This window comes from Pezoporus occidentalis, unplaced genomic scaffold, assembly GCF_034315485.1.
Source record: "Pezoporus occidentalis ecotype Australia unplaced genomic scaffold, CSIRO_AGI_Poc_V1 ctg254, whole genome shotgun sequence".
NCBI lineage: Eukaryota > Metazoa > Chordata > Aves > Psittaciformes > Psittacidae > Pezoporus > Pezoporus occidentalis.
In genome coordinates, this window is record NW_026914437.1 from 668,487 (window position 1) to 692,216 (window position 23,730).

A 23,730-nucleotide genomic window follows, 5' to 3' on the forward strand; every position below is an offset into this window, starting at 1 on the left:
AGAGGCTTCATTCATGTTATGGGCTTTTAATTCTTTTCTAATTAGCTATGTGCAGCCTCTTTTTTAAACACTTTCTTTCCTGAATTTCAGAGATATTAAATGGGTCCAAGTCTTTAGGCACCTGAAGTACAGTCAGCGTGCGCTTAGTTTCTATACGAAGAAACTATGTATTGGTCAAAACCATCCCACAGTAACTTTTGGAATATTTACACTCTCTTGACAGCACAACTATTGATTTCTTAATCTGGTTAAAAGGAGGGCGGTGGCACAAAAGGCATTATATGTGCACAAGTTTGCAAAGATGCTCAGTTTGTGTCAAATGAGCTGACATGAAACATGCTGACTATGTTTCACAAGTCAGCAAAGATGCTCAGTTTGTGTCAAATCATCTGTGCATGTCCTGCAGGAAGATTTCAGCTCTACTTAAAGTCTGTAATACTGAGCAAAGCATTTGAATGAATTGCATTCTTAGCTAACTAGGCTAACTGCAAAATGTTTCTGGGTCATGTCCTGATATTTCATTATTCATTTGAAAGATTTACTGAAAAAGATGCAATAGTTTATATAAGAAAAAAAAGGTATTTTGGGCCTTATGTGCACCCATTAATCTTTTGCAAATCAAAATATGCTAGATTTAATTGACTTTACATTAATTTTGGACCACCATTCCAAAACCTATTCTTGTAACACATATTACCAGTGATGCCAACTGTGTATGGGGGAACTATAAGCAAACCAAATTAGAACAGGCATGTATTTTCCAGAAATTTCAGGAGCACACAGGAGATGTTGCCTGCCATCCAAAGCTGCTGTTCCTTTCATTTCCCAATCATGTAAAGAAATTACCATTTTGAAAGGTGCTTCCATTTCAGCAGCCTTCACTGTTCTGAAGCTGTAGGTGTTTAAAAATGAGTATTTACCAGTCATTTTCCAACTTCAGGGCTCAATCCCAGAAACAGTTGTGCAGGAAGAAAGGCTTTGGGATGATTTATCACACATGCAAATGTGAAGCAACAAGCCTCTTCTCTGTTGTCCAACTAATTATTTTTCATAGCATGAAAGAAGTGCATTTTGATAGGTGTAAAAGTCCACGTCACCCAGGTGGAAGATGAGGCCCATCAGAGAAAAGCTACCTTATAGGGCATTGCTAATAACCATATTTGAGAGTAATATGTCTTCCTACTGATAGAATAAGGAACGACAAGATTTCCTTGCAGAACTTCTACCAGTCGTTTCTAATGCAGTAATGTATAGTTTCTGCCAGTTACTTTCTGCAGGATGCAAATTAACTCGAAATCCACTGCAGGTATTTAGACTGTGAAATGAAGAAAGGAAGGAAGATAAAACAAAGGGGAAGAGCAGCCTTGACTCCCACGGTGAAGCACAAACCCTCCTCCAATTAAGCTCTACACTCTGAATTCCTGTAACAATCCATAAAGCTGCTTTGAGCTTCAGACATCTTTCTCTGCATTCTCTCCGAATCCAGGCGTGTGCTTCATAAGCACCTGGCAGTCCCTAGCACTTAACTATGAATATGCATGTAGAGAAGGTGAAATAAGGACACTATTTTCCCTTAAGTATGACAATCCCATCCATTTTAAACTCTTGCTGTGGGTTCTGTTTGTGTGTATGAGCCCCTTACCTACTGCTCCATCTGTGATGCAGGTCTCATCCCTCTGCCGACACCCTCCAGTGCAGAGACATTTCAGGCCGGATAACCCTACAGCTAACTCTCTTTTAGCTCAAGTCCCCACTCGGATCCAGGCATGCTGCCTGCCATGTCAGCTGTCACACCAGCATTTGGCAACATTTTGATGGTGACAATTGTTCTGCTAAGATGGGGTCTGACATTTATCTGTGGAGGAGGCTTCACGGGAAAGCTGTAAAGCCCTCTGGTGAGTTTTAAAATCTATTCACCTACACTGTGAGCAATTACTACTTAATCATCATAATCTGCTTGTAAAACAGGTAAGTACTGTCATTTGCACTTCCCATAATCCAGCCTAAATCACTTCCAGGGCTTTTAGATGCCAACTAAGCCGCTCTGAGAAAGCTGTGCTAAGTCTGGGAGACAGAATCCCCTCCTAGGTGAGCAGACAGGTCTCTCTTCACCTTCACATTGCTGAAATCACTACGAAATCCATGGTCTCAAGTCAGGTGACAGCTGCTGTGCTTGTTCCTTCTGTTTTCCAAAAATGGTCTAGGAAAACCTGGGTCAAACTAGGTGTCAAATGCACTTTTCCACATTACAACCCACATAAAGAAGTGAAATTCCCACTTGCATTGGAAGGAGTTATGTTCACCTAAGCAAAGCGTAGCTTGGTTCCTCCATTCCCACCTATTCATCTCTTAAGCAGCATCTTTAGCTTACAAAATACTTAAACTGCCTGGGAAACTCACACACAGTATGAAACATATTTGAAAATACTCATTTCTCTCTAGTTCACAGTCAGGCAGTTTATTGACCTAAAGAGTGTAAAATGAGCAATGGACAAATATGGGTTAAATGAAAAACAGAATAAACCCCACTTTAAATCATACAGCGTATTTCTAACCACTTCAGAATCATATAAAGTAGAACTGCATGATGAATGAGCACAAAATTCCCATTTGGAAGAATGGGTTTTTCCCCTATCTTCCCACGAAACTCTGACTTTATTCCTCTGAAAGTGCTTTAATGAACTCTATAAACTATTTACTTGGCAGAAAACTATAAAAAAATGAATCAGTGATAGAAAAAGGGGACAAGAAAATTCTAACATATGCAAAAGACCAAAATGAATAGACTTGATGCTGCTCAAGTAGAATATATGCAAAGGGACCAGGGCTGCTGGTACCACCCCACCTCTGAGGGGCTGCTGGCTCCGGGAGCTTTACAAGTACACTCTTATGGAGTCAACAACCTGCTTTAACGGAGGACAGGGCAGCTCTGTAATGCGCTTCTGAGAGAAATTACTTCAACAATGAGCTATTGGGAATATTGTTCATTACAATTCACATGGAAAAGCAGTAACAGTGTGACCAAAGAAGCATGGTGAATGGAAATACAATCAAAACGCCCCAAGTGCTTTACTGACCAAAATATGTTGTTTTAAAGGAATTTATCCTAAGGTGAAAGTTTCTGAGAAAGTGGGAAATATTAATGGGAAAAAGGCTTGCTTTCCATCGATGACCTTGAATGTCACTGCTGGTTACCCCTGGCAACAGCCAAAGAACAGCTGGGTTTCAATAAAAGCAAAATGCAAGGGAGAGCAAGGACCAAGGTTGCCAGTGAGTTTAATTATCCGCTTCCATGTTTGTATTAGTAATTGGTTTCTGGGGTTTTTAATGTTTAATCCATATGGATGGTAATACCCTGTGCCTCTGCTGTCCCCTACATATGGGCAACTATCTTTCTGAAGCACAACCATGGAACTCCGTAGCTGAGGGGAGAGGTGTTGGCAGGACCTGCCCCTGTGCGAGGCGGGGGTCCCTCTCCCCATGTGCTGCGTGTCACCCCTACATGAGCTGCTGATCCCACCGTGCTGCCATTTGCCTTGTCTCAGATGGCTGCTGTTGGCCAGCACACTTAAGAACAGAGGAAACCATCTTTCCTCTCAGGGAATACATGCCCGTACACCAGGCAAGCCAGGCAGGGACTGACACCTGGCTTGGTAAGCACAGTGGATCCTTCAGTGTCACCGTAATTACCTATTGTGCTTTCCTTTTTTGCCCTCAAGAAGTAATCAAATTAATGATCCCATTTCCTGGCCAGCTCAGAAACTCTATTAATTTTACTGATTAATCCTAATACAGTGATCACTGCCAAGAATTTATTTCAGTGTTTGGTGTGCAGTGAAGCCAATGTAATTTGAAAACTATAACATTGCAAGATATGTAGTGACACAGGATTGATTAAAAATGCAATTTAAATGAATCACATGCTTACTCCCCTGGGAAGATTAGTTATGGCCAGTAGAAAGGAAAGTGAGAAGACTGAAATCAACAGGGGTGTGGATTTGAAACAATTCAGCTTCTCCATGTTGGCTTGCCACTGCTAATCCAGCCTGTAGTACATACCGGGATGCCTTTAAATCATGGTGTGTGTTCGGGTGGAGGCACTGCACTTGGGTATGAGCAGAATAACATCTAAAGAAGGTGTTCAACCAGTCTGTAACAAAGTCTGACTCTTCCCATCACTAATTCTCCGTTGTTACAAGCCCACGGGCATCGTGATGATCTGCAATCTTAAAATTAATCAGCTTTAAGGAAAGCTGGAATTGTTTGTCCCGAACAATTCAGTCATGTGATTAAAAGGAAACAGGTGTAAGATGCAAGGGGCAGGGAAGGGATTCTGCTTGGGGTTTTTGTTTGATCTGAAAAGCCAGCCATCTCATCTGTTGCATTCAGTCTCCTTTAGGAAACATTAATCTGCACAGATGGTGAAACCCAGTAATCTCCGCGACCAGCTGCAGAGTGGAATTTTTAATGAAATGGGAATTTGAAGGTTTTCACAGAAAGCACTAGAATCGCTCCCACTATTTCCCGTGATGCCCAAATTACTCTGACTGTTATTTGACAGTAAATATAACAGCCACATAGCTTCAGTCAGAGCCCAAATACAATCGTTTTGGAACGCCCTTTGTTGTTTGCAAAAGCCAGATGCTAAAAGCGTTTCAGTCAAAGAGAAAGAAGTGATCCACCCTCAGCAAATCTACTACAAAATGGCTGAGAAGTTCTAACCTGTTATTTGCAAATGTTACTTTCCCTTTCTCTGAGATCTAAAGCAGTCTTGGCACCTTGGTAAACTAGCATGAAACAAGCGATTTAACATCAAGTATGATTTGTAAAGGAAGAGAACAGCTAGCAAACAGACAGTCACCATCAGGTTTTTATCTTGTGGTGGAAGGGTGGCTGAAGAATGTACTCCAGCACCTAGATTTCCAGAAAAAAATAAAAGGAAAAAGAAAGAAGCCTGATCTAGAAAGAGAATTATAAACCACCAGTTTGGAGCAGCAATCCCAATCAGTGCTAACTAACTAACCTAGGACTAAGTATGTGAATCAACAGTTTAAAAGTCATAACACAGACAGATGAATTTTATCTTGAAGTTAAGGTTAGGCATGTGATTTATTTAGAAGATTATGATACCTTTGAAAATAGCAGTATTTTGTATTAAATAATTCCTCTAGTACTTAATTTTAGCATACGCTAGCACTACAGTGCAATTAATCATATATTAAGTGAATTTATAGGTAGGCTCCATTTCTGAGTAGCTTCATAAGGGTTCTAAGTGATTGGTGCATGTTTCAAGTACAATACAGTACTAAATTGTTTCATCTTGAGGAAGGATAATGCAGGATGTCTGCTTGTGGGAGCAGAGATCCAGGCTCTGCTGCTGCCTCCACTACCTGCTCTGCTTCTTCTCCTTCAGAACCACAGTTACTTCAGATACTACAGACAAACCACCAGGCTTTTGGGAATAAAAACTTATCTTGCCTTTTGGTGTCACAAAAGGGGCAAATTTAGGCATGGGTCAGCGTCAGAACTTCTCATTTGACTTCAGTGGGGATGAAATCATTTACACCACACCTGATTTGTTCCTAGCAGTCCAGACAGAGAAAAACAAGCACCAAGAAGTGCTTTGGATATAAAACAGATTCAGGTCTAATCTCAGAAGGCTTTGCTCTGTTGATATGAATACAGTCATGTTGTACAGATCTGTAAATGCAATGATGTAGGTTAGTGAATGAGGCATTGATCCCTGGGGACCTGTGTTTTACCTGCTTTTGCCTGCTTAATCTGGTCAGAACCAAAAGGCCAGAAGGTCACAAAATAACCCAAGGGTAAGGTAAATAGTTTTGAAATGAATCAAGTAAATGATCTATGTTATATGTCTGCAGCCTCCATGGCAAAGGTCCCATCAATGTGTTGGGTCAAATCATGTGCTATAAAATAAGAATGTGAAGGGAATAGATGAGATCTTGATGTGAAGAATAAAATAGCCTATAAACTACCTGAAACAAATCAATCTTCCTTTCAAGCAGCAAATACAAAATATAGTATATTTCATACTAACTGTGGCTGAAGTGAAAATATATTCAGATGAAGATACAGTATTAGAAGTCTCTTTAATCTAGAGCAGGACAACACTGTTTTAAGTGATCATTTACTTAACAGAAGTCTGGGAGTCTGAGTTTTAAAACTAATTCATTTCTCACGATGAAAATAGACACCTGAACATCTTTGAAAGACACAGACTCATTCTAGCACTAAGTTCTGTTGATGAAGATGGGGCTCAGAACAGTTGTAAATCTTCATCAGGTTTGTAACTATGTTAAAAATATGGTCCCAGAACTCTTCCAAGGTTTCCTCTGAAAATTCTGTCATGGAAATGGCGCTATGTTTCAGAAGAAAGTGTTAATGGAACAGCTTTGTCTCTCTTGGAGCATTCTTTACTGTGATGTTTATCCCCATGGTGCAGAAAATAACAGAATTAATGGTTTTAATTAAAATGAGGAACAAACATTTTGATGGAAAGCGCAGTAGGGAAAAAAAGCCCTACCAAAGCGATTTCAACCAAAGAACTCCCACGAAGAGCATCTGGGTTTTCTGACTACTCATCAGGAAAGCATTCTTTCAGTTATGTATAACCCAGCAGTCAAATTCATGCATGGCAATTGTTACATCTTTGGCAAAACAGGGAAAATCCATGTACAAAATCAGTCTTGGTTAACTCAAAACAATTTAAAACTTACAAAACGCAAGTGGCCTATTATATTTCCTTCAAACTATTTCTTGATGATATTCTGAGTATATTCAAAAGTATACAATACATAACGCCCCCTGAGTATGTTTTCTTCATATTCGTTACAGCTGTTGACAGGACAACGGTAAATGGAGAACAGTGTTTGAGGATTTCTTTGGGAGAAACAATGCAGATCAGTCTGAGTGAACGGAACTGGGAGCAAACAACGCATTTTCCTTTTAGAAGGAACGGAGATTTCTCAAGCAAAGTCAATATGTTTACTGTCATTAGCCCTAATTCCTGCTCCAAATGGGACAGCTGAAATCCTTATCACATCTCAAATGACACCTGTCCTCCCACAGAATCCACACAGATACTGTCAGTTGCACTTTTCCACATTCAGGGACTGCCATCTCTTTCTGCAATTCATCTTTTCTGCCCTGTGCAGACACAACATGTGCCTGTTTTCCCAAAATGGTACAGCACAATCTGTGGATGAGCAGTTACCTCTGAATGCGTTCCAGCGACTGTAGATGGAATACGTCTTCCCTGTCTGTTTCCTTATCGTATTAATGTCTGCTCCAAGTTTTCCTTCTCAAGGACTCACACAACACAGAGTATTCATTTGCATCCAGTTTTACAAAGTCCCCAAGGGGCTGCCATGTGGATGCTCGTGGTAGGTCTCAGTGAGGCTAAGGAACGCCACCTCTCCCTGTTTAGCCATGATTTTAGTGATTTGGGATCTGGCCTTGATAAACTTAACAGGGCACAATGGATAAAGATATTCAAGGATAGATTTGTGTTTCAGTAATACTGGTGCAAATCCAGAATTATACTGGATTTGTATTTATCCGAGACGAGACTATGAAGTACACAGGGTTTTTTTACAGCATTACTGGAATGTTTTTGTATGCATAAATGAGTAAATATTAGTTTCCCTAAAACACATTGCTCTTGGAGGGATGATTAAAGGACGAGATGAAAGAAAAAAACCCTTCAGTCAACTACTAATTGGAGCTGCTAACCAGATTTTTTCCTGACTATTGCTTTTTCTGATGAATTCTGGTTTACGGCATATGGTTTCAGTCAAGCTAGTTACCAAACTTCTATTATGCCTTTCATATCTTCAGAGAAGATATTGCCTCAAGGTCTAATTTATAAGTGAGAAAGACTATGCTGTAATTGTCAGCAATAAACAGCAAAAATGTTGTCTTTATGAACCACTGCAAAATGTTTTTTCCTTAGACTATGAGTTTCCTTCATTCATATTAATAGAAAATTACAGTCTTCCAGGAGGGTTATTGAGCTATGACTGATTTTTCTGCCATACAGTTTGTGCCAGCAGTTAACTGTAGTATCACTTGAGTGTCTAACTTGCACAAATAGGCATGGTGATAGCTAACTACTACTATGTATGCCAGGAAGATGGGGCTGAAAAATAGCAAATGTGGTTTTATTCACTGCATCTGATAGGAAACCCCACAGAAAGCTGCAGGATTTTATCAAATGGCCCTCTGTTGGAATTAAGGATTTATCACATTTATAAAAAAATACTCTTGATGATCATATGTTTTAGTGAATTATAGTTACTAAAAAAGGCTGTTCAGTTTTAGATAACTCATCATTACAAAAGCGGTACTATTTGTGTAACAGAGATTCCCCAGCATTAAAAATGGTGTGACTCATCATACTCCTGTTTCTAACCTCCTCCTTAAAGTGGCTAAATGTTTCAGCATCAGGCATTCTTGTTAGGGAAACTCTGAAGTGCTGAGAAAATAGAGAGGAAAATACCACTGACAGGAAGGAAAACAACCACAAAAACTCATGTAATGTAGACAAAGGGAGTAGTAACAAGAGCAAGAAAAGGACTTGGGAATAAAGAGGGCCTCTTGAGGGGTGGGGAGAGGAGGAAAGGACTATCATCAGGAAGCCCCACAGGGATTTGAAGTAAGACATTTTGCTGCTTTAATCCCAAGCAATTACGCTGGCACTATCTCCTGTTGCACAGAATGTGACACAATGAAAGCCACCCACACTATTAAAAATGAGAAGGAAAGACCTATTCGGTGACACCACGGCAGCACTATGAAACTTCCCAGTCCTTGCAAGACAAGGCAAAAGCTTTTATTTAACGTTCTGGCTTGTTGAGCACAGCTTCTCCTTGTGATGTGCCCCCGTGCTTACAATAAACAGCTTTTGGGGTTTTCAAAGGCCTCAGCTTTGCTTCAGTGTGTTTAATCACCTGCGAAAGCTGTTTATTGCCTTGTATACTTCCCCCATCATGAACATTATCCTTTAAGTATAAGGCTTTATGGTGAGTCTAAGCAGGCCAAATGATGCAAGGGGACACGGCCCTATCAAAGCTGTGTGCAAGCACAGATGAAATAAATCTATATGAGGACTGCAGAGCACGAAAGTGGGAAAGATAAGCTACAGTAACACAGTGCAATGATTTCACAGGCACTCAGCTTATCCTTTAAAATACACCCTTGTTTGTTGAGAGCCACGCTGGCAATCTCCTACATGACTGTCAAAGAAAGATGTATGCATTCAAAGAAAATTATGAAGGGATCATGCTAGACAAAGCCAGAAAGGCTAATAAAGGGCATTTGTGTGTGCTTTACTTCTGAAGGCTTCAGCTAAGGTGCTGTAAAGCAGCTGCAAATATAATGAAAAAAAGCAGAATACTGAGAAAGTATTTAAATGAGAAAATGTGGTATTACACAGAGCACTTCTGTTATCAATAGAGAAGGACTATGTAAAGAACCCTTTCTAAAAGGATATCAAGACCAGGAACAAACAATCAAAGGCTTTTTAATAGACAAGAGTAGTTTTTCCTCCTGCGACAGGCAGAGATAGAGAGATGGCTGAATTCCGTTCAGGGACCGTTACGTATTTTCTTGCAGGTATTTTTACTTCGGGTAAGAACATCATAATATCTAGGCATGTTGCTACCAGGTTTGGTAACAAGGATACAAAATGGTGACCAGCATAACATCAAACACAGAGTGACAGTGATACATGCCCTTGTTTCAAAAGAAGCCTCATCTCACTGGAATTCCTGACTTCTGCGTGGTCATGTTTTACAGAGAAAATGAAAACCCCTCCCCAGGGTCTTACAAAATGGAAAGATAAAGCTGACATAAATTGTATGTTGGAGGCAAAAGCATTGGGCCAAATACCTTTCCTCGCCTTTAATGTCCTGAAGTATTTCCACCCAGAAGGCATTTTACAGCTGTTGACAAGTTTGCCAATTCCTACTCAGTAGAAATTATGAATTTACTGCTCCCGTGTGTGGGTTTTTAAAACTCTATTTTCCTTTTATTTAGAACTTTGGCTGCTAAAAGACCTTTCCATGCCAGGAAAATTCTCACTTCTCTCTTATGTTTTAACTGAGCTTTTGTTGCATTGTGTGCATTTCTCCATTTCTCCCCTAATTTCTTGAATTATTGTATTCAACTCTAAGAATTTTTTAACTTCCATTGATTTCTCAAACCCACACTCAATGAGTTCTACTGTAAAAACATAGATTTAATAGCTAAAAACAATAGTTTGTTGCACTCCCATTTATGCTATTTTTTATTTCAAATGTGTTTGGCAAAATGAGGTTTTGTTACTCCATAGCAGTATATAAGTAGTTAAAATATCCATTGATTCCTCAACTACAAGCAAGTATTACTTGCTATCCCCTTCCAAATAGATCCCTTTGATTACCAGAAGCAACTCCTTTGAATGCAACAAGATTCTGTGTTAAAGCAAATCAAACAAAATTTGGTTAATGAAAACAGATGAACATGTAGGCCAGTGTTGGATCCTCAGCTTGAAAAGGTTGTGCAGAAACACAAACCCATACAAAGCAGACTCCAGAAGTTGTGAATTAAAGTTGCCTGCAAACCCTAACAGGCCAGATTAACAATCCTACTGGTTTCTGCAGGTAGGGCTCCTTAAGAAAACATAATTTGGGTAACTGTGGCACAAAAGACCACTCAATGTGCTACTGACTTTAGGGATGCAAAGTTGCAAAAATAATTAATCTTGGGGTTTTAAGAAATATAAATCAGGATATTCATCATTATTTCACTATGCTTATAAGATGATCAGTTGAATTAGTAAGCTAAAACTGATGGCATTTGAAGCAAGTAGTGTTGCAGATGCTAAATAACCGGTGTAATCGTGAAATCAGTACAGGTTTCTATAAATTCCAATCTATCATGAAAAAATATATTTCCAGTGAATGCTTTACCCTTTCATCTCATCAAATTTGCCTAGCTACCTTGAATTCACAACACATTTACTGTGAGGTGTCAAACACTCTGAACTGCTTTATAGTCAAGAAAGAATGGGAAAATTAATTTCATTAAACTGCAAGCATCTAAAAAATAGGTTTTCCTTACCAAAAAAACCAGTCATTTCCTCAGGCTGTTCTCAGATGCCTGTGTTACAGCAGATGAATACCAGTTAACCTTTCTGGAGAGAAGTTAGGATTAAAGTAACTAAAATCTGCTCAACAGACTCAAAGCGGTGTTAGCTGACAGAGCTTTCTGGAGGTTTCTAGTCCAGTCTGCTCTAAGCAGCACTATTGTCAGTCCTGCCTAAAGCAATCCTTGGCTTTATTTGGCTCAGTCTTTCTCATGGACTTTGTGTCAAAAAGGAAGAAGAGGGTGTGCCTTGCACATAGTCCATGCTCAGTATCTCTCACTGAATCCAGTGTAACAAAGGATACTTCCTACCTTTCCTTGGTGCCTTTTGTGTGCATTTGTGGAAATGTGGCACAGATGCAGACACAACTACATGAAGGATGATGCTAAATTTTCAGTTGTGGTTACTGAAATCCCATAAGCAGCCACAAGTCCTTTCCCCAGTCAATGCCCCATCCTGAAGCCATCAAAAGGCAGCAGCAGCAGCAATTCCATTTTATCAAAGCTAAGTAATGTACCCACAAGACTCAACTTACATATTACAGCTAAGTGACAACTTTCAGTCACAACCACCCTCCTTCAGATGGAAAAGTTTTTTCCTGTGCTTTTAAAACAGCAGATAATGCTGAAAAGCTAACCAGCAAGTGCTTAGATAGTTTGTATTTGTTGGCTAGCTGCACAGAACTTCCTCTCCCTTCTTAGAAGTACTACTGGTAATGTCGTATTTGTTACCGTATGTTGCTAGCAAATGAATTAAATTTATGACTTAACCAAGCATGAAATTATGTTTTCAATAATAATCAATAAAAGCTGCATAAACTGGGGACAATTACATATCTCACTGAAGAATCCAGTTTCACCAACGGTGTCCATTTCAATCGTTAAATAAAGTGTGATTGCCTATCTATAGTGCATCGAGACAGAAAGCTGATAGCCCAGTTAGCTTCAATGAGCCAATAGAGGATGCAGGTCGTAAAGCTTATTGATTGGGCTCAAAATACCATAAAGAGCTAATGAAATGTAACTTTCATTTTGCAAAGAATTGCAAAATACATCTCTCTAATGCTTTGTGGTCTCTTGCTAGCATGGCAGATCTTGAGCACTATCCTCACTCCGGGATTGCTGTTCCAGTTTCCTTCTTGTTTGCAGGCAGTTTCTGTCTGCTCTAATTGTGTACTGGTCCTTACGCTCTCTGCAGTAGTATCATTCTTTTTCATGGCTTTTGATGTGCAAAGCTCCTCTTTCTTTCTGTCTTCTCATGCCATTAAAAAATGACTGCAGTCAGACTAACAGTAATATTTATAAAGTTTGTTGTAATAGTTTGACATACTCAATATTTCATCTAGCACAGCTGCTTTATTCTCCCATTACATACACCAGATGCTGTAATATTGCTCCTAATTTATGCATGGAGCGATCGGTTAAAGGCTGCTGCGCACATCACGCCGTGCAGCACCGGCTTTTGGTTCAGCAGCACAGCTCTCCAGTAATCACCTCTCTGCTGCTCACAGGAAATCGACAGTCCCAAACCTTCTAAAGATATAACAGATGGTATCTGGCAGAGGCAGGAAGAAAAGTTTAAGTGCTGGCATGCATTTTGCTCCCCCCAGAAGCTGCTCTTTTTAGGTATCTCTTCAGTATATAGCTCATTGCACATCCCTTTATTCCTGTGATTAGTTACGCAGGGCACGATGGTGCACTAAAAAAAAAGACTAGACAAAGGATTTTAGATGTTGAAACAGGCACATGGTTTTATAGCTAAAGGGCTTTCAGGAAAAGACCAGTCTAAGTGGAAGAGGATATGAGCAAAATCCACTGGCCAAAATAATACTTAATCCTTTCAATGTGATAATCAGAGAGCCCAGAACCGAGGCATGAGACTGGACTGAGAATACATCATTATTGATGGCATTATCAGAGATCTGGAAAGAAAACAGGTTTTTACTCAAAGAATGATGGAGATGCAAGTGAAATACTCCCTGACTTGTGATGATCCCTGGGTTATCTAGGGCCTTGTAGAGGTTTTCATTGGCACAGCCTTCAATGAACAAACATATTGTGGAGTCTGTGGTGAAGAATATATTCATAACTGTGCTTCTGATTTCATATTTTTTGCTTATTTTGTAGGGTATGACAGGCAATTGGTAGCAGTCCAGGCAGCAATACATACAACATGATAGTTGTTGAGAATGAAGCGTCGGCCCTTTCATGAGGATGTTATGCCTTCACTTGCAGAGGTGAGCATTCATTATGAAGCTGATTAAGGCTTCTTCCTGCTAAACAGTTTCTCCTCTTCTCCTGCACTGTTTTGGGAGAGTAGGAATAGGAGGTGCTAAAGCAGCTGGACACATATAAACATCTAGGTGATATTTGCAGTGATATTCTAAGGGGAACTGAGTAAACCTTCAACTTCAAACAGCATTTAAAGAACATGACATTTGGAAAAATATCAGTCCATTCAAATATCCTGAGCTCTTCAGGCAGAAGTTTCACCCAAACCATGGAGAGGAATGCAGAGCTGCCCACCATGGCTGGTTGAGCTCCTCACCAGCTGTGCAGTGCCAGCTCAAATACCCTGGTTTCACAATTCAAGCCAATAACCTCTGCTTGTTCTCCTCTGAGCTACCTTTGATACTTCTGAGCAGATTCTCTTGTAGTGCACCTTTGGCTTGTGAGACCACATTGCTGGAAGGGGATTTTAGCTGTGATGTTGCTCAGTACAATAGTTCTTACACATGACCTTGCATTGCATTTTGCCTTGGTTTTCATGAGGTTTTGTGATGATTAGCTCCCTAACTTGAATTCATCACAGTGGTAAGAAAACAGCATACTATTTATGTTCAAATACTTCATGTAGAAAATACATGAAGAATGAAAACCCTTGGGTGAGACACTCCTTGGGTACATTAGGATTTTTATCCAAGCTCTATTATATTCTTATTACCTTATTAATTTTATTTTGCCTATGATGTTAGTTCTCAGTGCTGTGCTCTCTGATGCTTACTGAAAATGATGCATATCTGCTGGAGAAAACAGCAGCCAAAAACTGATGTGCAAAACAGTGATGTTAACAGTGGCAGTCTACAGGATATGCATTTTCTGTCTTTAAATATACAACTACGCCTGAAATTCCCTGTTTGTTACAAAAACTTTGATAGCTGCTGCCTTCACAGAGACACACTACTTGCAAAAAGATATCTATGACAAAAGATACAGCAAATAATTTGTTATAGTAGTAACTAGCTGGTTGTTCCCTGCTTTCCGTGCACTAACTCCAGTATCTGCTGGCCAGTTTTATCCAACTTTGACAAAGAAGCAGGTATCTCAGTGTTTTGTGAAATTGGGTAGAAGAAAGGACCAAACTGATTTTGTACTGAGGAACAGGCAGGTAAAACTCAGGCATTACAGACTGCTGTTAGCAGCAGCCAGCTGGACAATCAGAAAGTGCATTTGCAGGGCACAGAGGAACTTGGAAATAACCACAGCATTTTCTGCCTTTGTCTTCTAATGGAGGGGATCTGTGGAGTAGTGGAGAAGTGATAATGGGGAACAGAAGCTATAAAGAAGCTTAAAATGAGATTCTGTAGGAAACCAGGCTGCACTATTTCTTCTGTTTATGGAACACTCTGTTAACAGAAGATTGTCACAGAGGCCTCCCCAAAGGTCAAAAAAGATACAAAAATAGTTTACAACCAATATGTAGCTACTTCAAGGACTGAAGATATTTGGGTGGTGACAAATGGTTAAGTAGATGGCACAAAATTCTGCACAAGAGTAAGGACCACTCCATCTGAAATTTGATCATAGATGCTGGCATACATCCCTGTGCTTCCAAACAATATCCTTCTGTAAATACATATATATATAAAAGGAGTGCAGTGTAAATTCTATAAAAAGCCTGGATACAACATCCATCTGGTGATGGATAGACAGTGGGCTTACTTGCTCTGAGGAGATTTCAAATAGAAAAGATAAAATGCTAAAGCCTAAAGTTGAGGTTTAGAGGCATGGATTTACTGTTGGGTGGCTGATGAATCTGAGAATATCTCCAATATCACTGCCTCTCTCCATGCCAAATCCACCTTGGTGTTGAGGTTCTAGGTGCAGAGCTTATCTCTCCCTGGGTGTTCAAATTTGTCTCTGAGCAATATCAAACAAGGAGACCCATTTAATGGTGTTTCTGTGCTTGTAATTGAGCAATACCTAGTAAATAGCCCCATATGTATCAAACAGAGCTCCACATCCCAATCCATCTTCAGGCTACTGAAACCATGGCAGCCTGACGTTTTTAATGAAACACTGAAAGAAAAGATCAGGAATGTATATTTGCATTAAAAGCTTAAGTCACTCAAAACTAGCTATTAATGTCCATCATATAAATAACATGCTTTACCAAACTAAACACAAAAGTACATTTATTTGGAAGGGCTGTGATGTCATCAAAAGTACATTTGTGTGATTAAAAATAATTCACATTTTAATCCTTTTTTTTTTGCTAAGCTTTTTTGCTTAGTCCATTTGAACGGTATTTTGGGTAGAGGTCTCAAATAGTTCTAGATGAAATAGGACTAGATAAAATACTTAGTTAGGGCTAAATACTTAGTTAAGGCAAAGTATCTTCAAAGGAGCTTTTAAGTGCTACCTCAGCGCTGCTGTGCTGCCCTTGGCATCGCCCTGGAAGATGCTGTGATTTAAAGCCATATCTGTGATGTATTTCTTTGCACTGTTTGTGTGGCAGGGAATGGAGGACTGCAGATTGTGAGTACAGGGATTTAATACTATCAGGAGCAAATTATGATGTTGATACGCTGCCTCCAGCTGCTGGCAGGGCATAGAAGAAAGGGAATAAAAGGTATACTCATTCCTTTTTGCTACACATCCAGGACAATAATAAGGACAATTAGTCCTTATTAACTCTTGCCCTATTAATCTTCTCTTCTTCTTCTTCCCCTTCCTCCTCACCAAATACGTATACCTCAAATGTATCTACGTGGCAAGATGCCATATAAGTTAGTGCATTCTACATAGCACCCTCTCCTGCTGAATAGCTTCCCTGAGGCAGGTGGCACTGAGCTGTTAAAATAACTGAAGAGTGCAGCATGCAGTATATTTTTTTCCTGAGCAGGATGTCACAGGTTAGAGATCAGCACTACTTTTATATGTATCTGTTGTACATTTTCACCTTGATTCCAAAAGCAGCTTTGAGCTAGTCAGACCTTGTGCATTCCTAACATCTTTCCTGAAAAAACAGAATTAGCTCTTAATAGTCACTTCAGATGCTCCAAGTGCCTGTGAAACCATCCCCTCAGGGTGCATCAGCACCGTATGAAATTCCTTCAGATGGTTTCAAGTTATGATGCAAGTTACACAAATTAAAGTTCAAGAGAACTTTACAGAAGCCATCCCTTTACCTGTTCACTGCACTATTTAGAGCTGGAGCTGATGCAATGGAGCCAAAACATAAATTCACAAAATCAACATTGTTTTGACTTCCCTTACACATGATTCTGTTTATTCAGACTGGTGCTTTAATCAGTGTCTTACAGTTACTTATAAGGGGACCAAGAGCATTCTCAGGTTGGAGACAACACCGAGCTGGGCAGGAGTGTGATGTGCTTGAGGGTAGGAAGGCTCTACAGGGGGATCTGACCAGGCTGGATAATGGGCTAAGGCCAATTGTATGAGGTTCAACAAGGCTCAGTGCCAGGTCCTTTACGTGGTTCACAGCAATCCCATGCTCACAACAGGCTTAGGGAAGAGCAGCTGGAAAGCTGCCCAGAGGAAAAGGACCTGGGGGTGTTGATCAACAGTAGCTGAACATGAGCCAGCTTGTGCCCAGGTGGCCGAGAAAGCCAAGAGCATCCTGGCTTGTAACTGCACTAATGTGGCAGCAGGAGCAGGGCAGTGACTGTCCCCGTGTCCTGGGCACTGGTGAGACCACACCTCGAATCCTGTGCTCAGTTCTGCGCCCCTCACTCCAAGAGAGACATTGAGGTGCTGGAGCGGGGCCAGAGAAGGGAATGGAGCTGGTGCAGGGCCTGGAGCACAAGTGTGATGGGGAACGGCTGAGCGACCTGGAGAAGAGAAGGCTCAGGGGAGACATGGTCGTTCTCTACAACTACCTGAAAGGAGGTTGTAGTGAGATGAGGTCGGTCTCTTCTCCCAGGTAACAAGTGACAGGACAAGGGGATGTTTAGATTGGATATTAGAAAAAAGTCTTCACTGAAAGGGTTGTCAAGTATTAGAACAGGCTGCTCAGGGCAGTGGCTGAATTGCGATCCCTGGAGGGATTCAGGAGATGTGTCAGTGTGGCACTTAGGGACATGGTTTAAAGATGGACTTGGTAATCTTAAAGCTCTTTTCTATCCTAAGCAATTCTGTGATTCTACAGTGAATTTTCAGCTTCTGAAAAATTTTGGCTAATAAACTGCAGAACAAACCTCACATGTTCGCTCATCTTTATCTGACTGCTGAAATGACGAAGGATAGGATACAGCTTTAGAAAAAGGAGGTAAGCTAAGAGTGTCATACACATGCACACAAAGGCAAACATACAAACATTTTTCCTGTAAGGAAATTGTTGTAAATTGAGACAGGAAAGATGAACTGGATCCTAGAAAAGGACGTAACACATTGGTCATTTTCTACTGATGTATCAAGATTCTACGCTTTATTTCTATCCTTCTATGCAAGTTTACAAAAGGAAATGTTTCTTTATCTTAATCATAGTTAAAACAAACTCCCCAATGATTTTTGGTGGTCAAGTTTAACTTCCTAGTTTTTCAGTTTGAAAGCTAAAATTTCCATTGTCAGACCTACATTGATAGTTTGGGTCGGTTCCTTGTTCAAGGACACAAGCAATTGCTTGATAAAGAAGCTGGCGGTAAAACTGTTCAGTAATAATTGCTTTCAGCTGAAAGTTACATAAACCAAACAAGAGTTAAAGATTCAAACACCTACCCAAGTGACACAGGGGCTACTACACATCTGAGCAATACTACTATGGGCTGTGATGTTTCATCACTTTCTGTACAGGAACAACATATCCCAGATAGAAAAAGGGTACACACAAAAGGCTTATTTTCTCTTTCCAGTTTTATTGCAAGACCTGCAGTCCCCTGTTATACACAGTCCATTACAGTAAGAACAGCTTCCTACCCCCGATTTATGTATGTTTTCCTGCTGTGCTCCAGCATCATCTACTGATGGTTTACTCAGCCTGTTAAGCGACATGCAGCTTAAGTCCCCCCACTGCTGTACCATCCAGATCCCAGTTTGATGAGGAGGTGCTGGTTTTGACTATTAGACACAGTTCACTGACCACTGCTTCAGGTTTTTCCCCTTAAGCTGCTTTCTAACATCTGATCTTAAAATACCTTTATAGGCAAGCTTCAGTCTTCAACACCCAGTTGAATAGTACCGGCAGGAGAAAAGTGAACTTGCACTTCTCCCTAGCACCAAGCTGCTACCCATTATTCTGAATGGCACATCTGACTGCCACAGCAATGTGCATTTCACCCTGGCAGCAGGGTTACTCATCCCCATCTTTTCTAGCTTCTATCAGAATTGACATGCATCTGTTATAAAGTACCTCTTCCAGCTGCAAGAAATCCCTGCCAAACGTGTGGTGATTTCCTGATTACATTCAGTGTAAAATGATACAGGGACATGTGACCAAGAAAACTATTATCTGTTGTGCATCTTCCCCAGATATCTTGATTTGGGTAATATGATTCAACTTCTGTGAACAAAATGACATGGAACATCCCCCTCCATTCCAGCAGGCTCTCAGTTAAAAACATTCCTTTGATATTGTGCCAAGAATACCCGCTTTCAGGAAAATATTATCATCTTTTACTAAGTTTCAATATGTGATACATTTATTATTTTATGTTTGTAACCAAAAAAAAAGCAAAGCTTGAATCATCCTTCTAAGACCAGGAAATGTGTTTTAGCAATGTTAGAATACAAAATTATATTCCATTTAAAGCATATGGTCTTAGGAAACTTGCACACTTTTACTATGACAGCAGCATCAGTGTGAGAGAAAAGAAAATCTTCAGCCTCTTCATATCACTGGTTACAGCCCCAAGTACAGAATCAAGTACAAAGACAAGATGTATGTTACTTTTACTTCTGGAAGGCTTGAAATAAATATGTAGGTTTATAAACTGACCTGAGGGCAAGATGAAATAAATCCAAATAAGATACTATCAAAACAATGCATCACACATATTAGAAGATAGGAAAAGGGCATTAAGAGCAACGCTGGTACTTTTGAAAATCCCTTTGAATATATCAAACTATCAGTAGTTGGAGGCCAGCTGCTGCTCCAGTCGTTTTTTTGAAGCTACGTTATTAGAAACTGAAAACAAGAAAAGAGCTTTTTGAAATAAATAGTTGAGGAGGTAAAAAGGCAAGCAATGGACAAGACCTTTGACTAGTATCAGTTAGCCCAGCTTCAATATCACAGACCCTTTAACCTTCTAACTAATCTACTCCCCAATGTCCATAACAGTGGTCCCCCTTGATGTTTCAGATAACATCCCACTGAATGCGTTTCCAGGGTTTGCACATCCCCCTCTGCAAGGGTACCAGGGTTGCTTTTAATTACTACACAGCTGCAGCTGAGATATGGTTTATATATAATAATAGCATATAATTGGAAAGGTACTGCTGCCAAAATGAGAGCACACCCTGAGCTCCAAACCAGGGCACACCAAAGCTTGTGGTGTAAACCTGCTGAGTCACTTCTTGCCCAATTTGGGATCTGCTCAGAAGTTTCCCATGGCAGACAAGTGGGCTTGTTTTACGACACTAGACAAGATTAAACGTCAAGCATGGCAGTTATACTGGAGCAAGAAAACCTTGATGCTGTAAAGAAGCTGTAAAAATACATCTTTGTGCCCACTCAGGACTCCTTGATGATTTCAGTGGTGCTCCACTAGCACAGACAACCAGGAAATTTGAACACATCAAGCTGCACATCTGAGTCCCCACATATTGATTCAATCTCAAGATTATCACTGAAGTGATAAGGAAACAGTACAGAGACAGACCTAGACCCTAAATATATGTTTTTCCCTGAATATGGTCTAACAGCAAAGTTTGCAAGCATTTCTGAAATAATAAGCGTTTTTTCCTGTTCTGAAGTCAGTGATGAGGACGAACAAACAAGCTACTTGAACCTGCTGGCTTCATTTTATGTTCACACATCTGAGAACATGCAATACTGCACCACTATTAGAAGTGGCAAACAATTATTTAGGCTGCAATACTATATTTCATTTTTTATTCATTAAAGTTTTTGATGTTTGCACCAGACTTTTGACTTTCTGAAACTGCTCTAAATCAAACCAGCATATTATTAAGCTCTCCAAAAATTCATCACAAGTCAGTTTACAGGTGACATTGATGTCTTATTGCTATCCATTCCTCCTGGACCATTTCTAACAATTCATTTTTTATATTCCTGCAGTGCTGAAATATGGTTCACACCAATATCTGTCCTTTTAGTAATCACCAAAGCAAAGCTTGGCAGTTGTCATATATTACACTCTTGAGAAAAATGCTAGTAATACTCTGAATTGATTGAACAGCATGGAATCAGAACTAGCTGGCAGAGAAACCATTTAACTGATTTCAATTCATAAATCTCTTTTCTCCTCTCTTATTTTAGTTTAGAAACTGCTAAATATTGCCATTATCTTGTGATGCCTAGAATGAACCGATTATTTATAAAGACATTAATTTAAATAATACGTGATTGCGGTCATTAATATCTATATGAGAAGGCAGACTTATGGATTGTACTGAGTAACTTTTATTTATGCACACTGAGCTAGAGAATGTATGTAGCAGCCTTTGGCCAGCAGACATCGATTTGTTTATTTCCCAGGAGGTCAACAGCAGGTCCAATGTCCTTCCCTGTCTTAAAAATACAGGGATTCTAAACAGAACTTTACCTGCTTTAGACAACAATTTAAGTCCTTGCGCATGACCTAAAATGATTAGTAAGACAGCTGCTTATGAGACATGGTTTAATTAACTGTCAGGGATGCGCTTAGTGTCTAAAGCAAATACTGTTACTTAACGTGTTTAGGAGGAGAAAAAAGAAATATGGCCAAGGGCTGTAGCTCAGTCTTAGAGAATTTTGGAAACATAGCTCTTGAATTTAAATCCACAGAGAATCAGGAGATCAAAGGCAGATAGATGAATTTTGAGGGAGTAAAGGCAGAGCTCTTGGAGTAGAGACACTGCCAGCACTGGTGAATGGAGAAAGAAAACCCAGCAGAGAACTAGCTCAGTGGGAAGTGAGGTGGTTTGTTCACCCTCTACTATCATCCATGACAGTCTGGAAATCATAGAGTGGGTCAGAAGTGACCTTAAAGCTCATCCAGTTCCAAGCCTCTGCCACGGGCAAGGACACCTTCCATTAGACCAGGTTGCTCAAAGCCTCATCTGAAACCTGTAGTGTCTGCTGCCTGTATGTCACTTGACTACACTGGTCTGTCAGTAAAGTCATTCTGTTGTCCTGCTGCTGACTGTCTTGGTGCTTATTTGAATCTAAAGAAAAAACCCAGAGGAAGTTCCAGAGTGGAGAGTGTGATTTGCATATTAGTAAGAGTTTGTATTGTTTATTAAAAAGAACTTTATCTGAAATGGACTGCATGTTAAATTCACTAGAATTGGTAATCCAGAGACAAAGCTGGGCCTGAGAGAGAACTGAAACCTGGGGAATTTCCTCAAAAGCAACATTTCTTCTGGGGAATCTGTCTGTGTGTAAACTCATTAAACATCTTGGGCTGAGATTCTGGATCCTGAAATCCAATTATTTGTATCAGTGCTATTCAGCCTCCAGGACCTAAGAAGCCACTTTTTCAGGAAATGGAGAAGCACAAACATACAAAATAACAGCACAATTTAGAAAAACATCTGATGGTGCTGGAATCATAAATCGCATGACCCGATACCGCCCTGCGATCTTTGGGCAGTACATAGAGCAGTGTATCACCGCTCACTGGAATGTTATTGTGAAGAACTGGATCAAAGTATAAGTATCTGGCAGATTGTGCTGCCATCCCTTTTGCTCCTAAACGGAATGGGGAGAATTTTGTTCTTGGCCTCAAATCAGAAGTGACTATTTAGTCACCAGGCCCCTACTACTTGTAGGCTGCAGGGTAGATGACAGTGATGATGTCCTTTACACTCTCCTTTCAGACTGTTCCTTTTCTTTAGGAAAAAGAGAATTACTATTTTATTCCCAAGTGATCTAAAAAATGTAGGATAGTTTCAGTGATGCCTACCATTAATAATATTGAAATAAAATAAACTCTCTTAACAGAATTGGTTAGAAAGGTATGTTCTTAAGGTGGAATCTTTGGTCATAAATTCTGTAATGGAATCGTTTGGAATAGTTTTAGTCTGCTGAGGTGGAAGCTGAGAACTAAACGGATAACTGGCTTACAGAAATTAAGCAATGCTTCCCCCTCCCTGTAATAATAAAGGCCAAAGAGAAATGAGTGGTAAGGAACGAAAGAGTTAGGAGGAAGTATTAAGGCAGTGATTGTATCACCCAGATACGTGTTATCTGAATTTCTTCAGACTGGTCTTTGATTCCGTTCCTGTGGGTGAGCCCTTTGTGTTCCTTCTTGAGTTAATTGCAAAAGTGAAGCACACAAAGCAGAAATGTTGTTTTCCAAAATAACTATTTGAGTTTTGCAGCTGAAATAAACCCAAGTTCTACTTCAATAGCAAAACATTTTGTTAAAAATCTGAAGTTACTGTGCCAAGAGCAACTGTACTGTTTCCTTCCATCAAGCTGTCTCTTAAGGCTTGACTCCCCTCCCAGCTCCCTTTTCAAGAGAGGTGTATAATTTTGATTCTGTGTGCAAGTAGCTGTCTCTCTTGTTCACTATGCATGGGAGCTAGCTTATTATAACTTTGATTTGAAACTGTTTCAAATCCTTTTTTTATTTATTCACCATTTTTCTTAGGATCAGTTCCATAAAATCCTTTCATGTACAGCATAATCACAGTGAAGTCTTGTCTAAGAAATTCCCTGGCTGCTATATCAATTGGTTCGTTGCCCTGAAAACTGAAGTGCTTCAGCCCGTATGAAACACACCTCCATTTTTAACATAGAAAAAAACATTACCAAAATTGAACACAAATACGCCACCTGCCAAATCAAATCCTCACTGAAGCCTCAACTATGAGCAAAGAATTTGTTTAAGGCATTAAAACTGCAATCTTCTCAAAGGAGGATTTTGATTCAATCATTTCAGAAACCTCTCTAGAACAGGCGAAGCACAACGTTCTTGTAACATGATAGAAGCAGGATAACATTTGTGAGTGTGGTAGGAACACCTCATCACTGATAGAGCATCCCAGGTTATCAGTGCCTCTGATACCTTATTAATACTCGGACATTTGCTTCACCCTCAGCTGGTACAAGAAACAGCTGAATCCTTAGGACTGCTAAAGACATTAAATATTCTAAAACACCTGTCTTTTACTCACTGACAACTTCCATTTACTTTTGTCCTTGATTGTCACATTATGTCATATTGTGTCATACTGTAA

General features: G+C 39.9%; 1 protein-coding gene and 1 long non-coding RNA gene across 5 annotated transcripts in view; one reads left to right on the forward strand and one right to left on the reverse strand.

Moving 5' to 3' along the window:
* LOC134166180 (uncharacterized) overlaps window positions 1-23,730 on the forward strand; it is a 196,422-nt gene that overhangs the window by 164,568 nt on the left and 8,124 nt on the right. Inside the window, exons 3-4 of one of the 3 annotated variants that reach the window (XR_009965791.1) lie at window positions 13,273-13,382; window positions 13,522-13,988. This is a non-coding gene — a long non-coding RNA (uncharacterized LOC134166180). Of the gene's footprint in view, window positions 1-13,272; window positions 13,989-23,730 lie in introns of those variants that run through there. The other 2 variants (XR_009965792.1, XR_009965790.1) reach the window with 2 other exon arrangements.
* Window positions 1-23,730, reverse strand: part of CA10 (carbonic anhydrase 10) — a 192,206-nt gene that overhangs the window by 92,738 nt on the left and 75,738 nt on the right. The window lies entirely within an intron of this gene.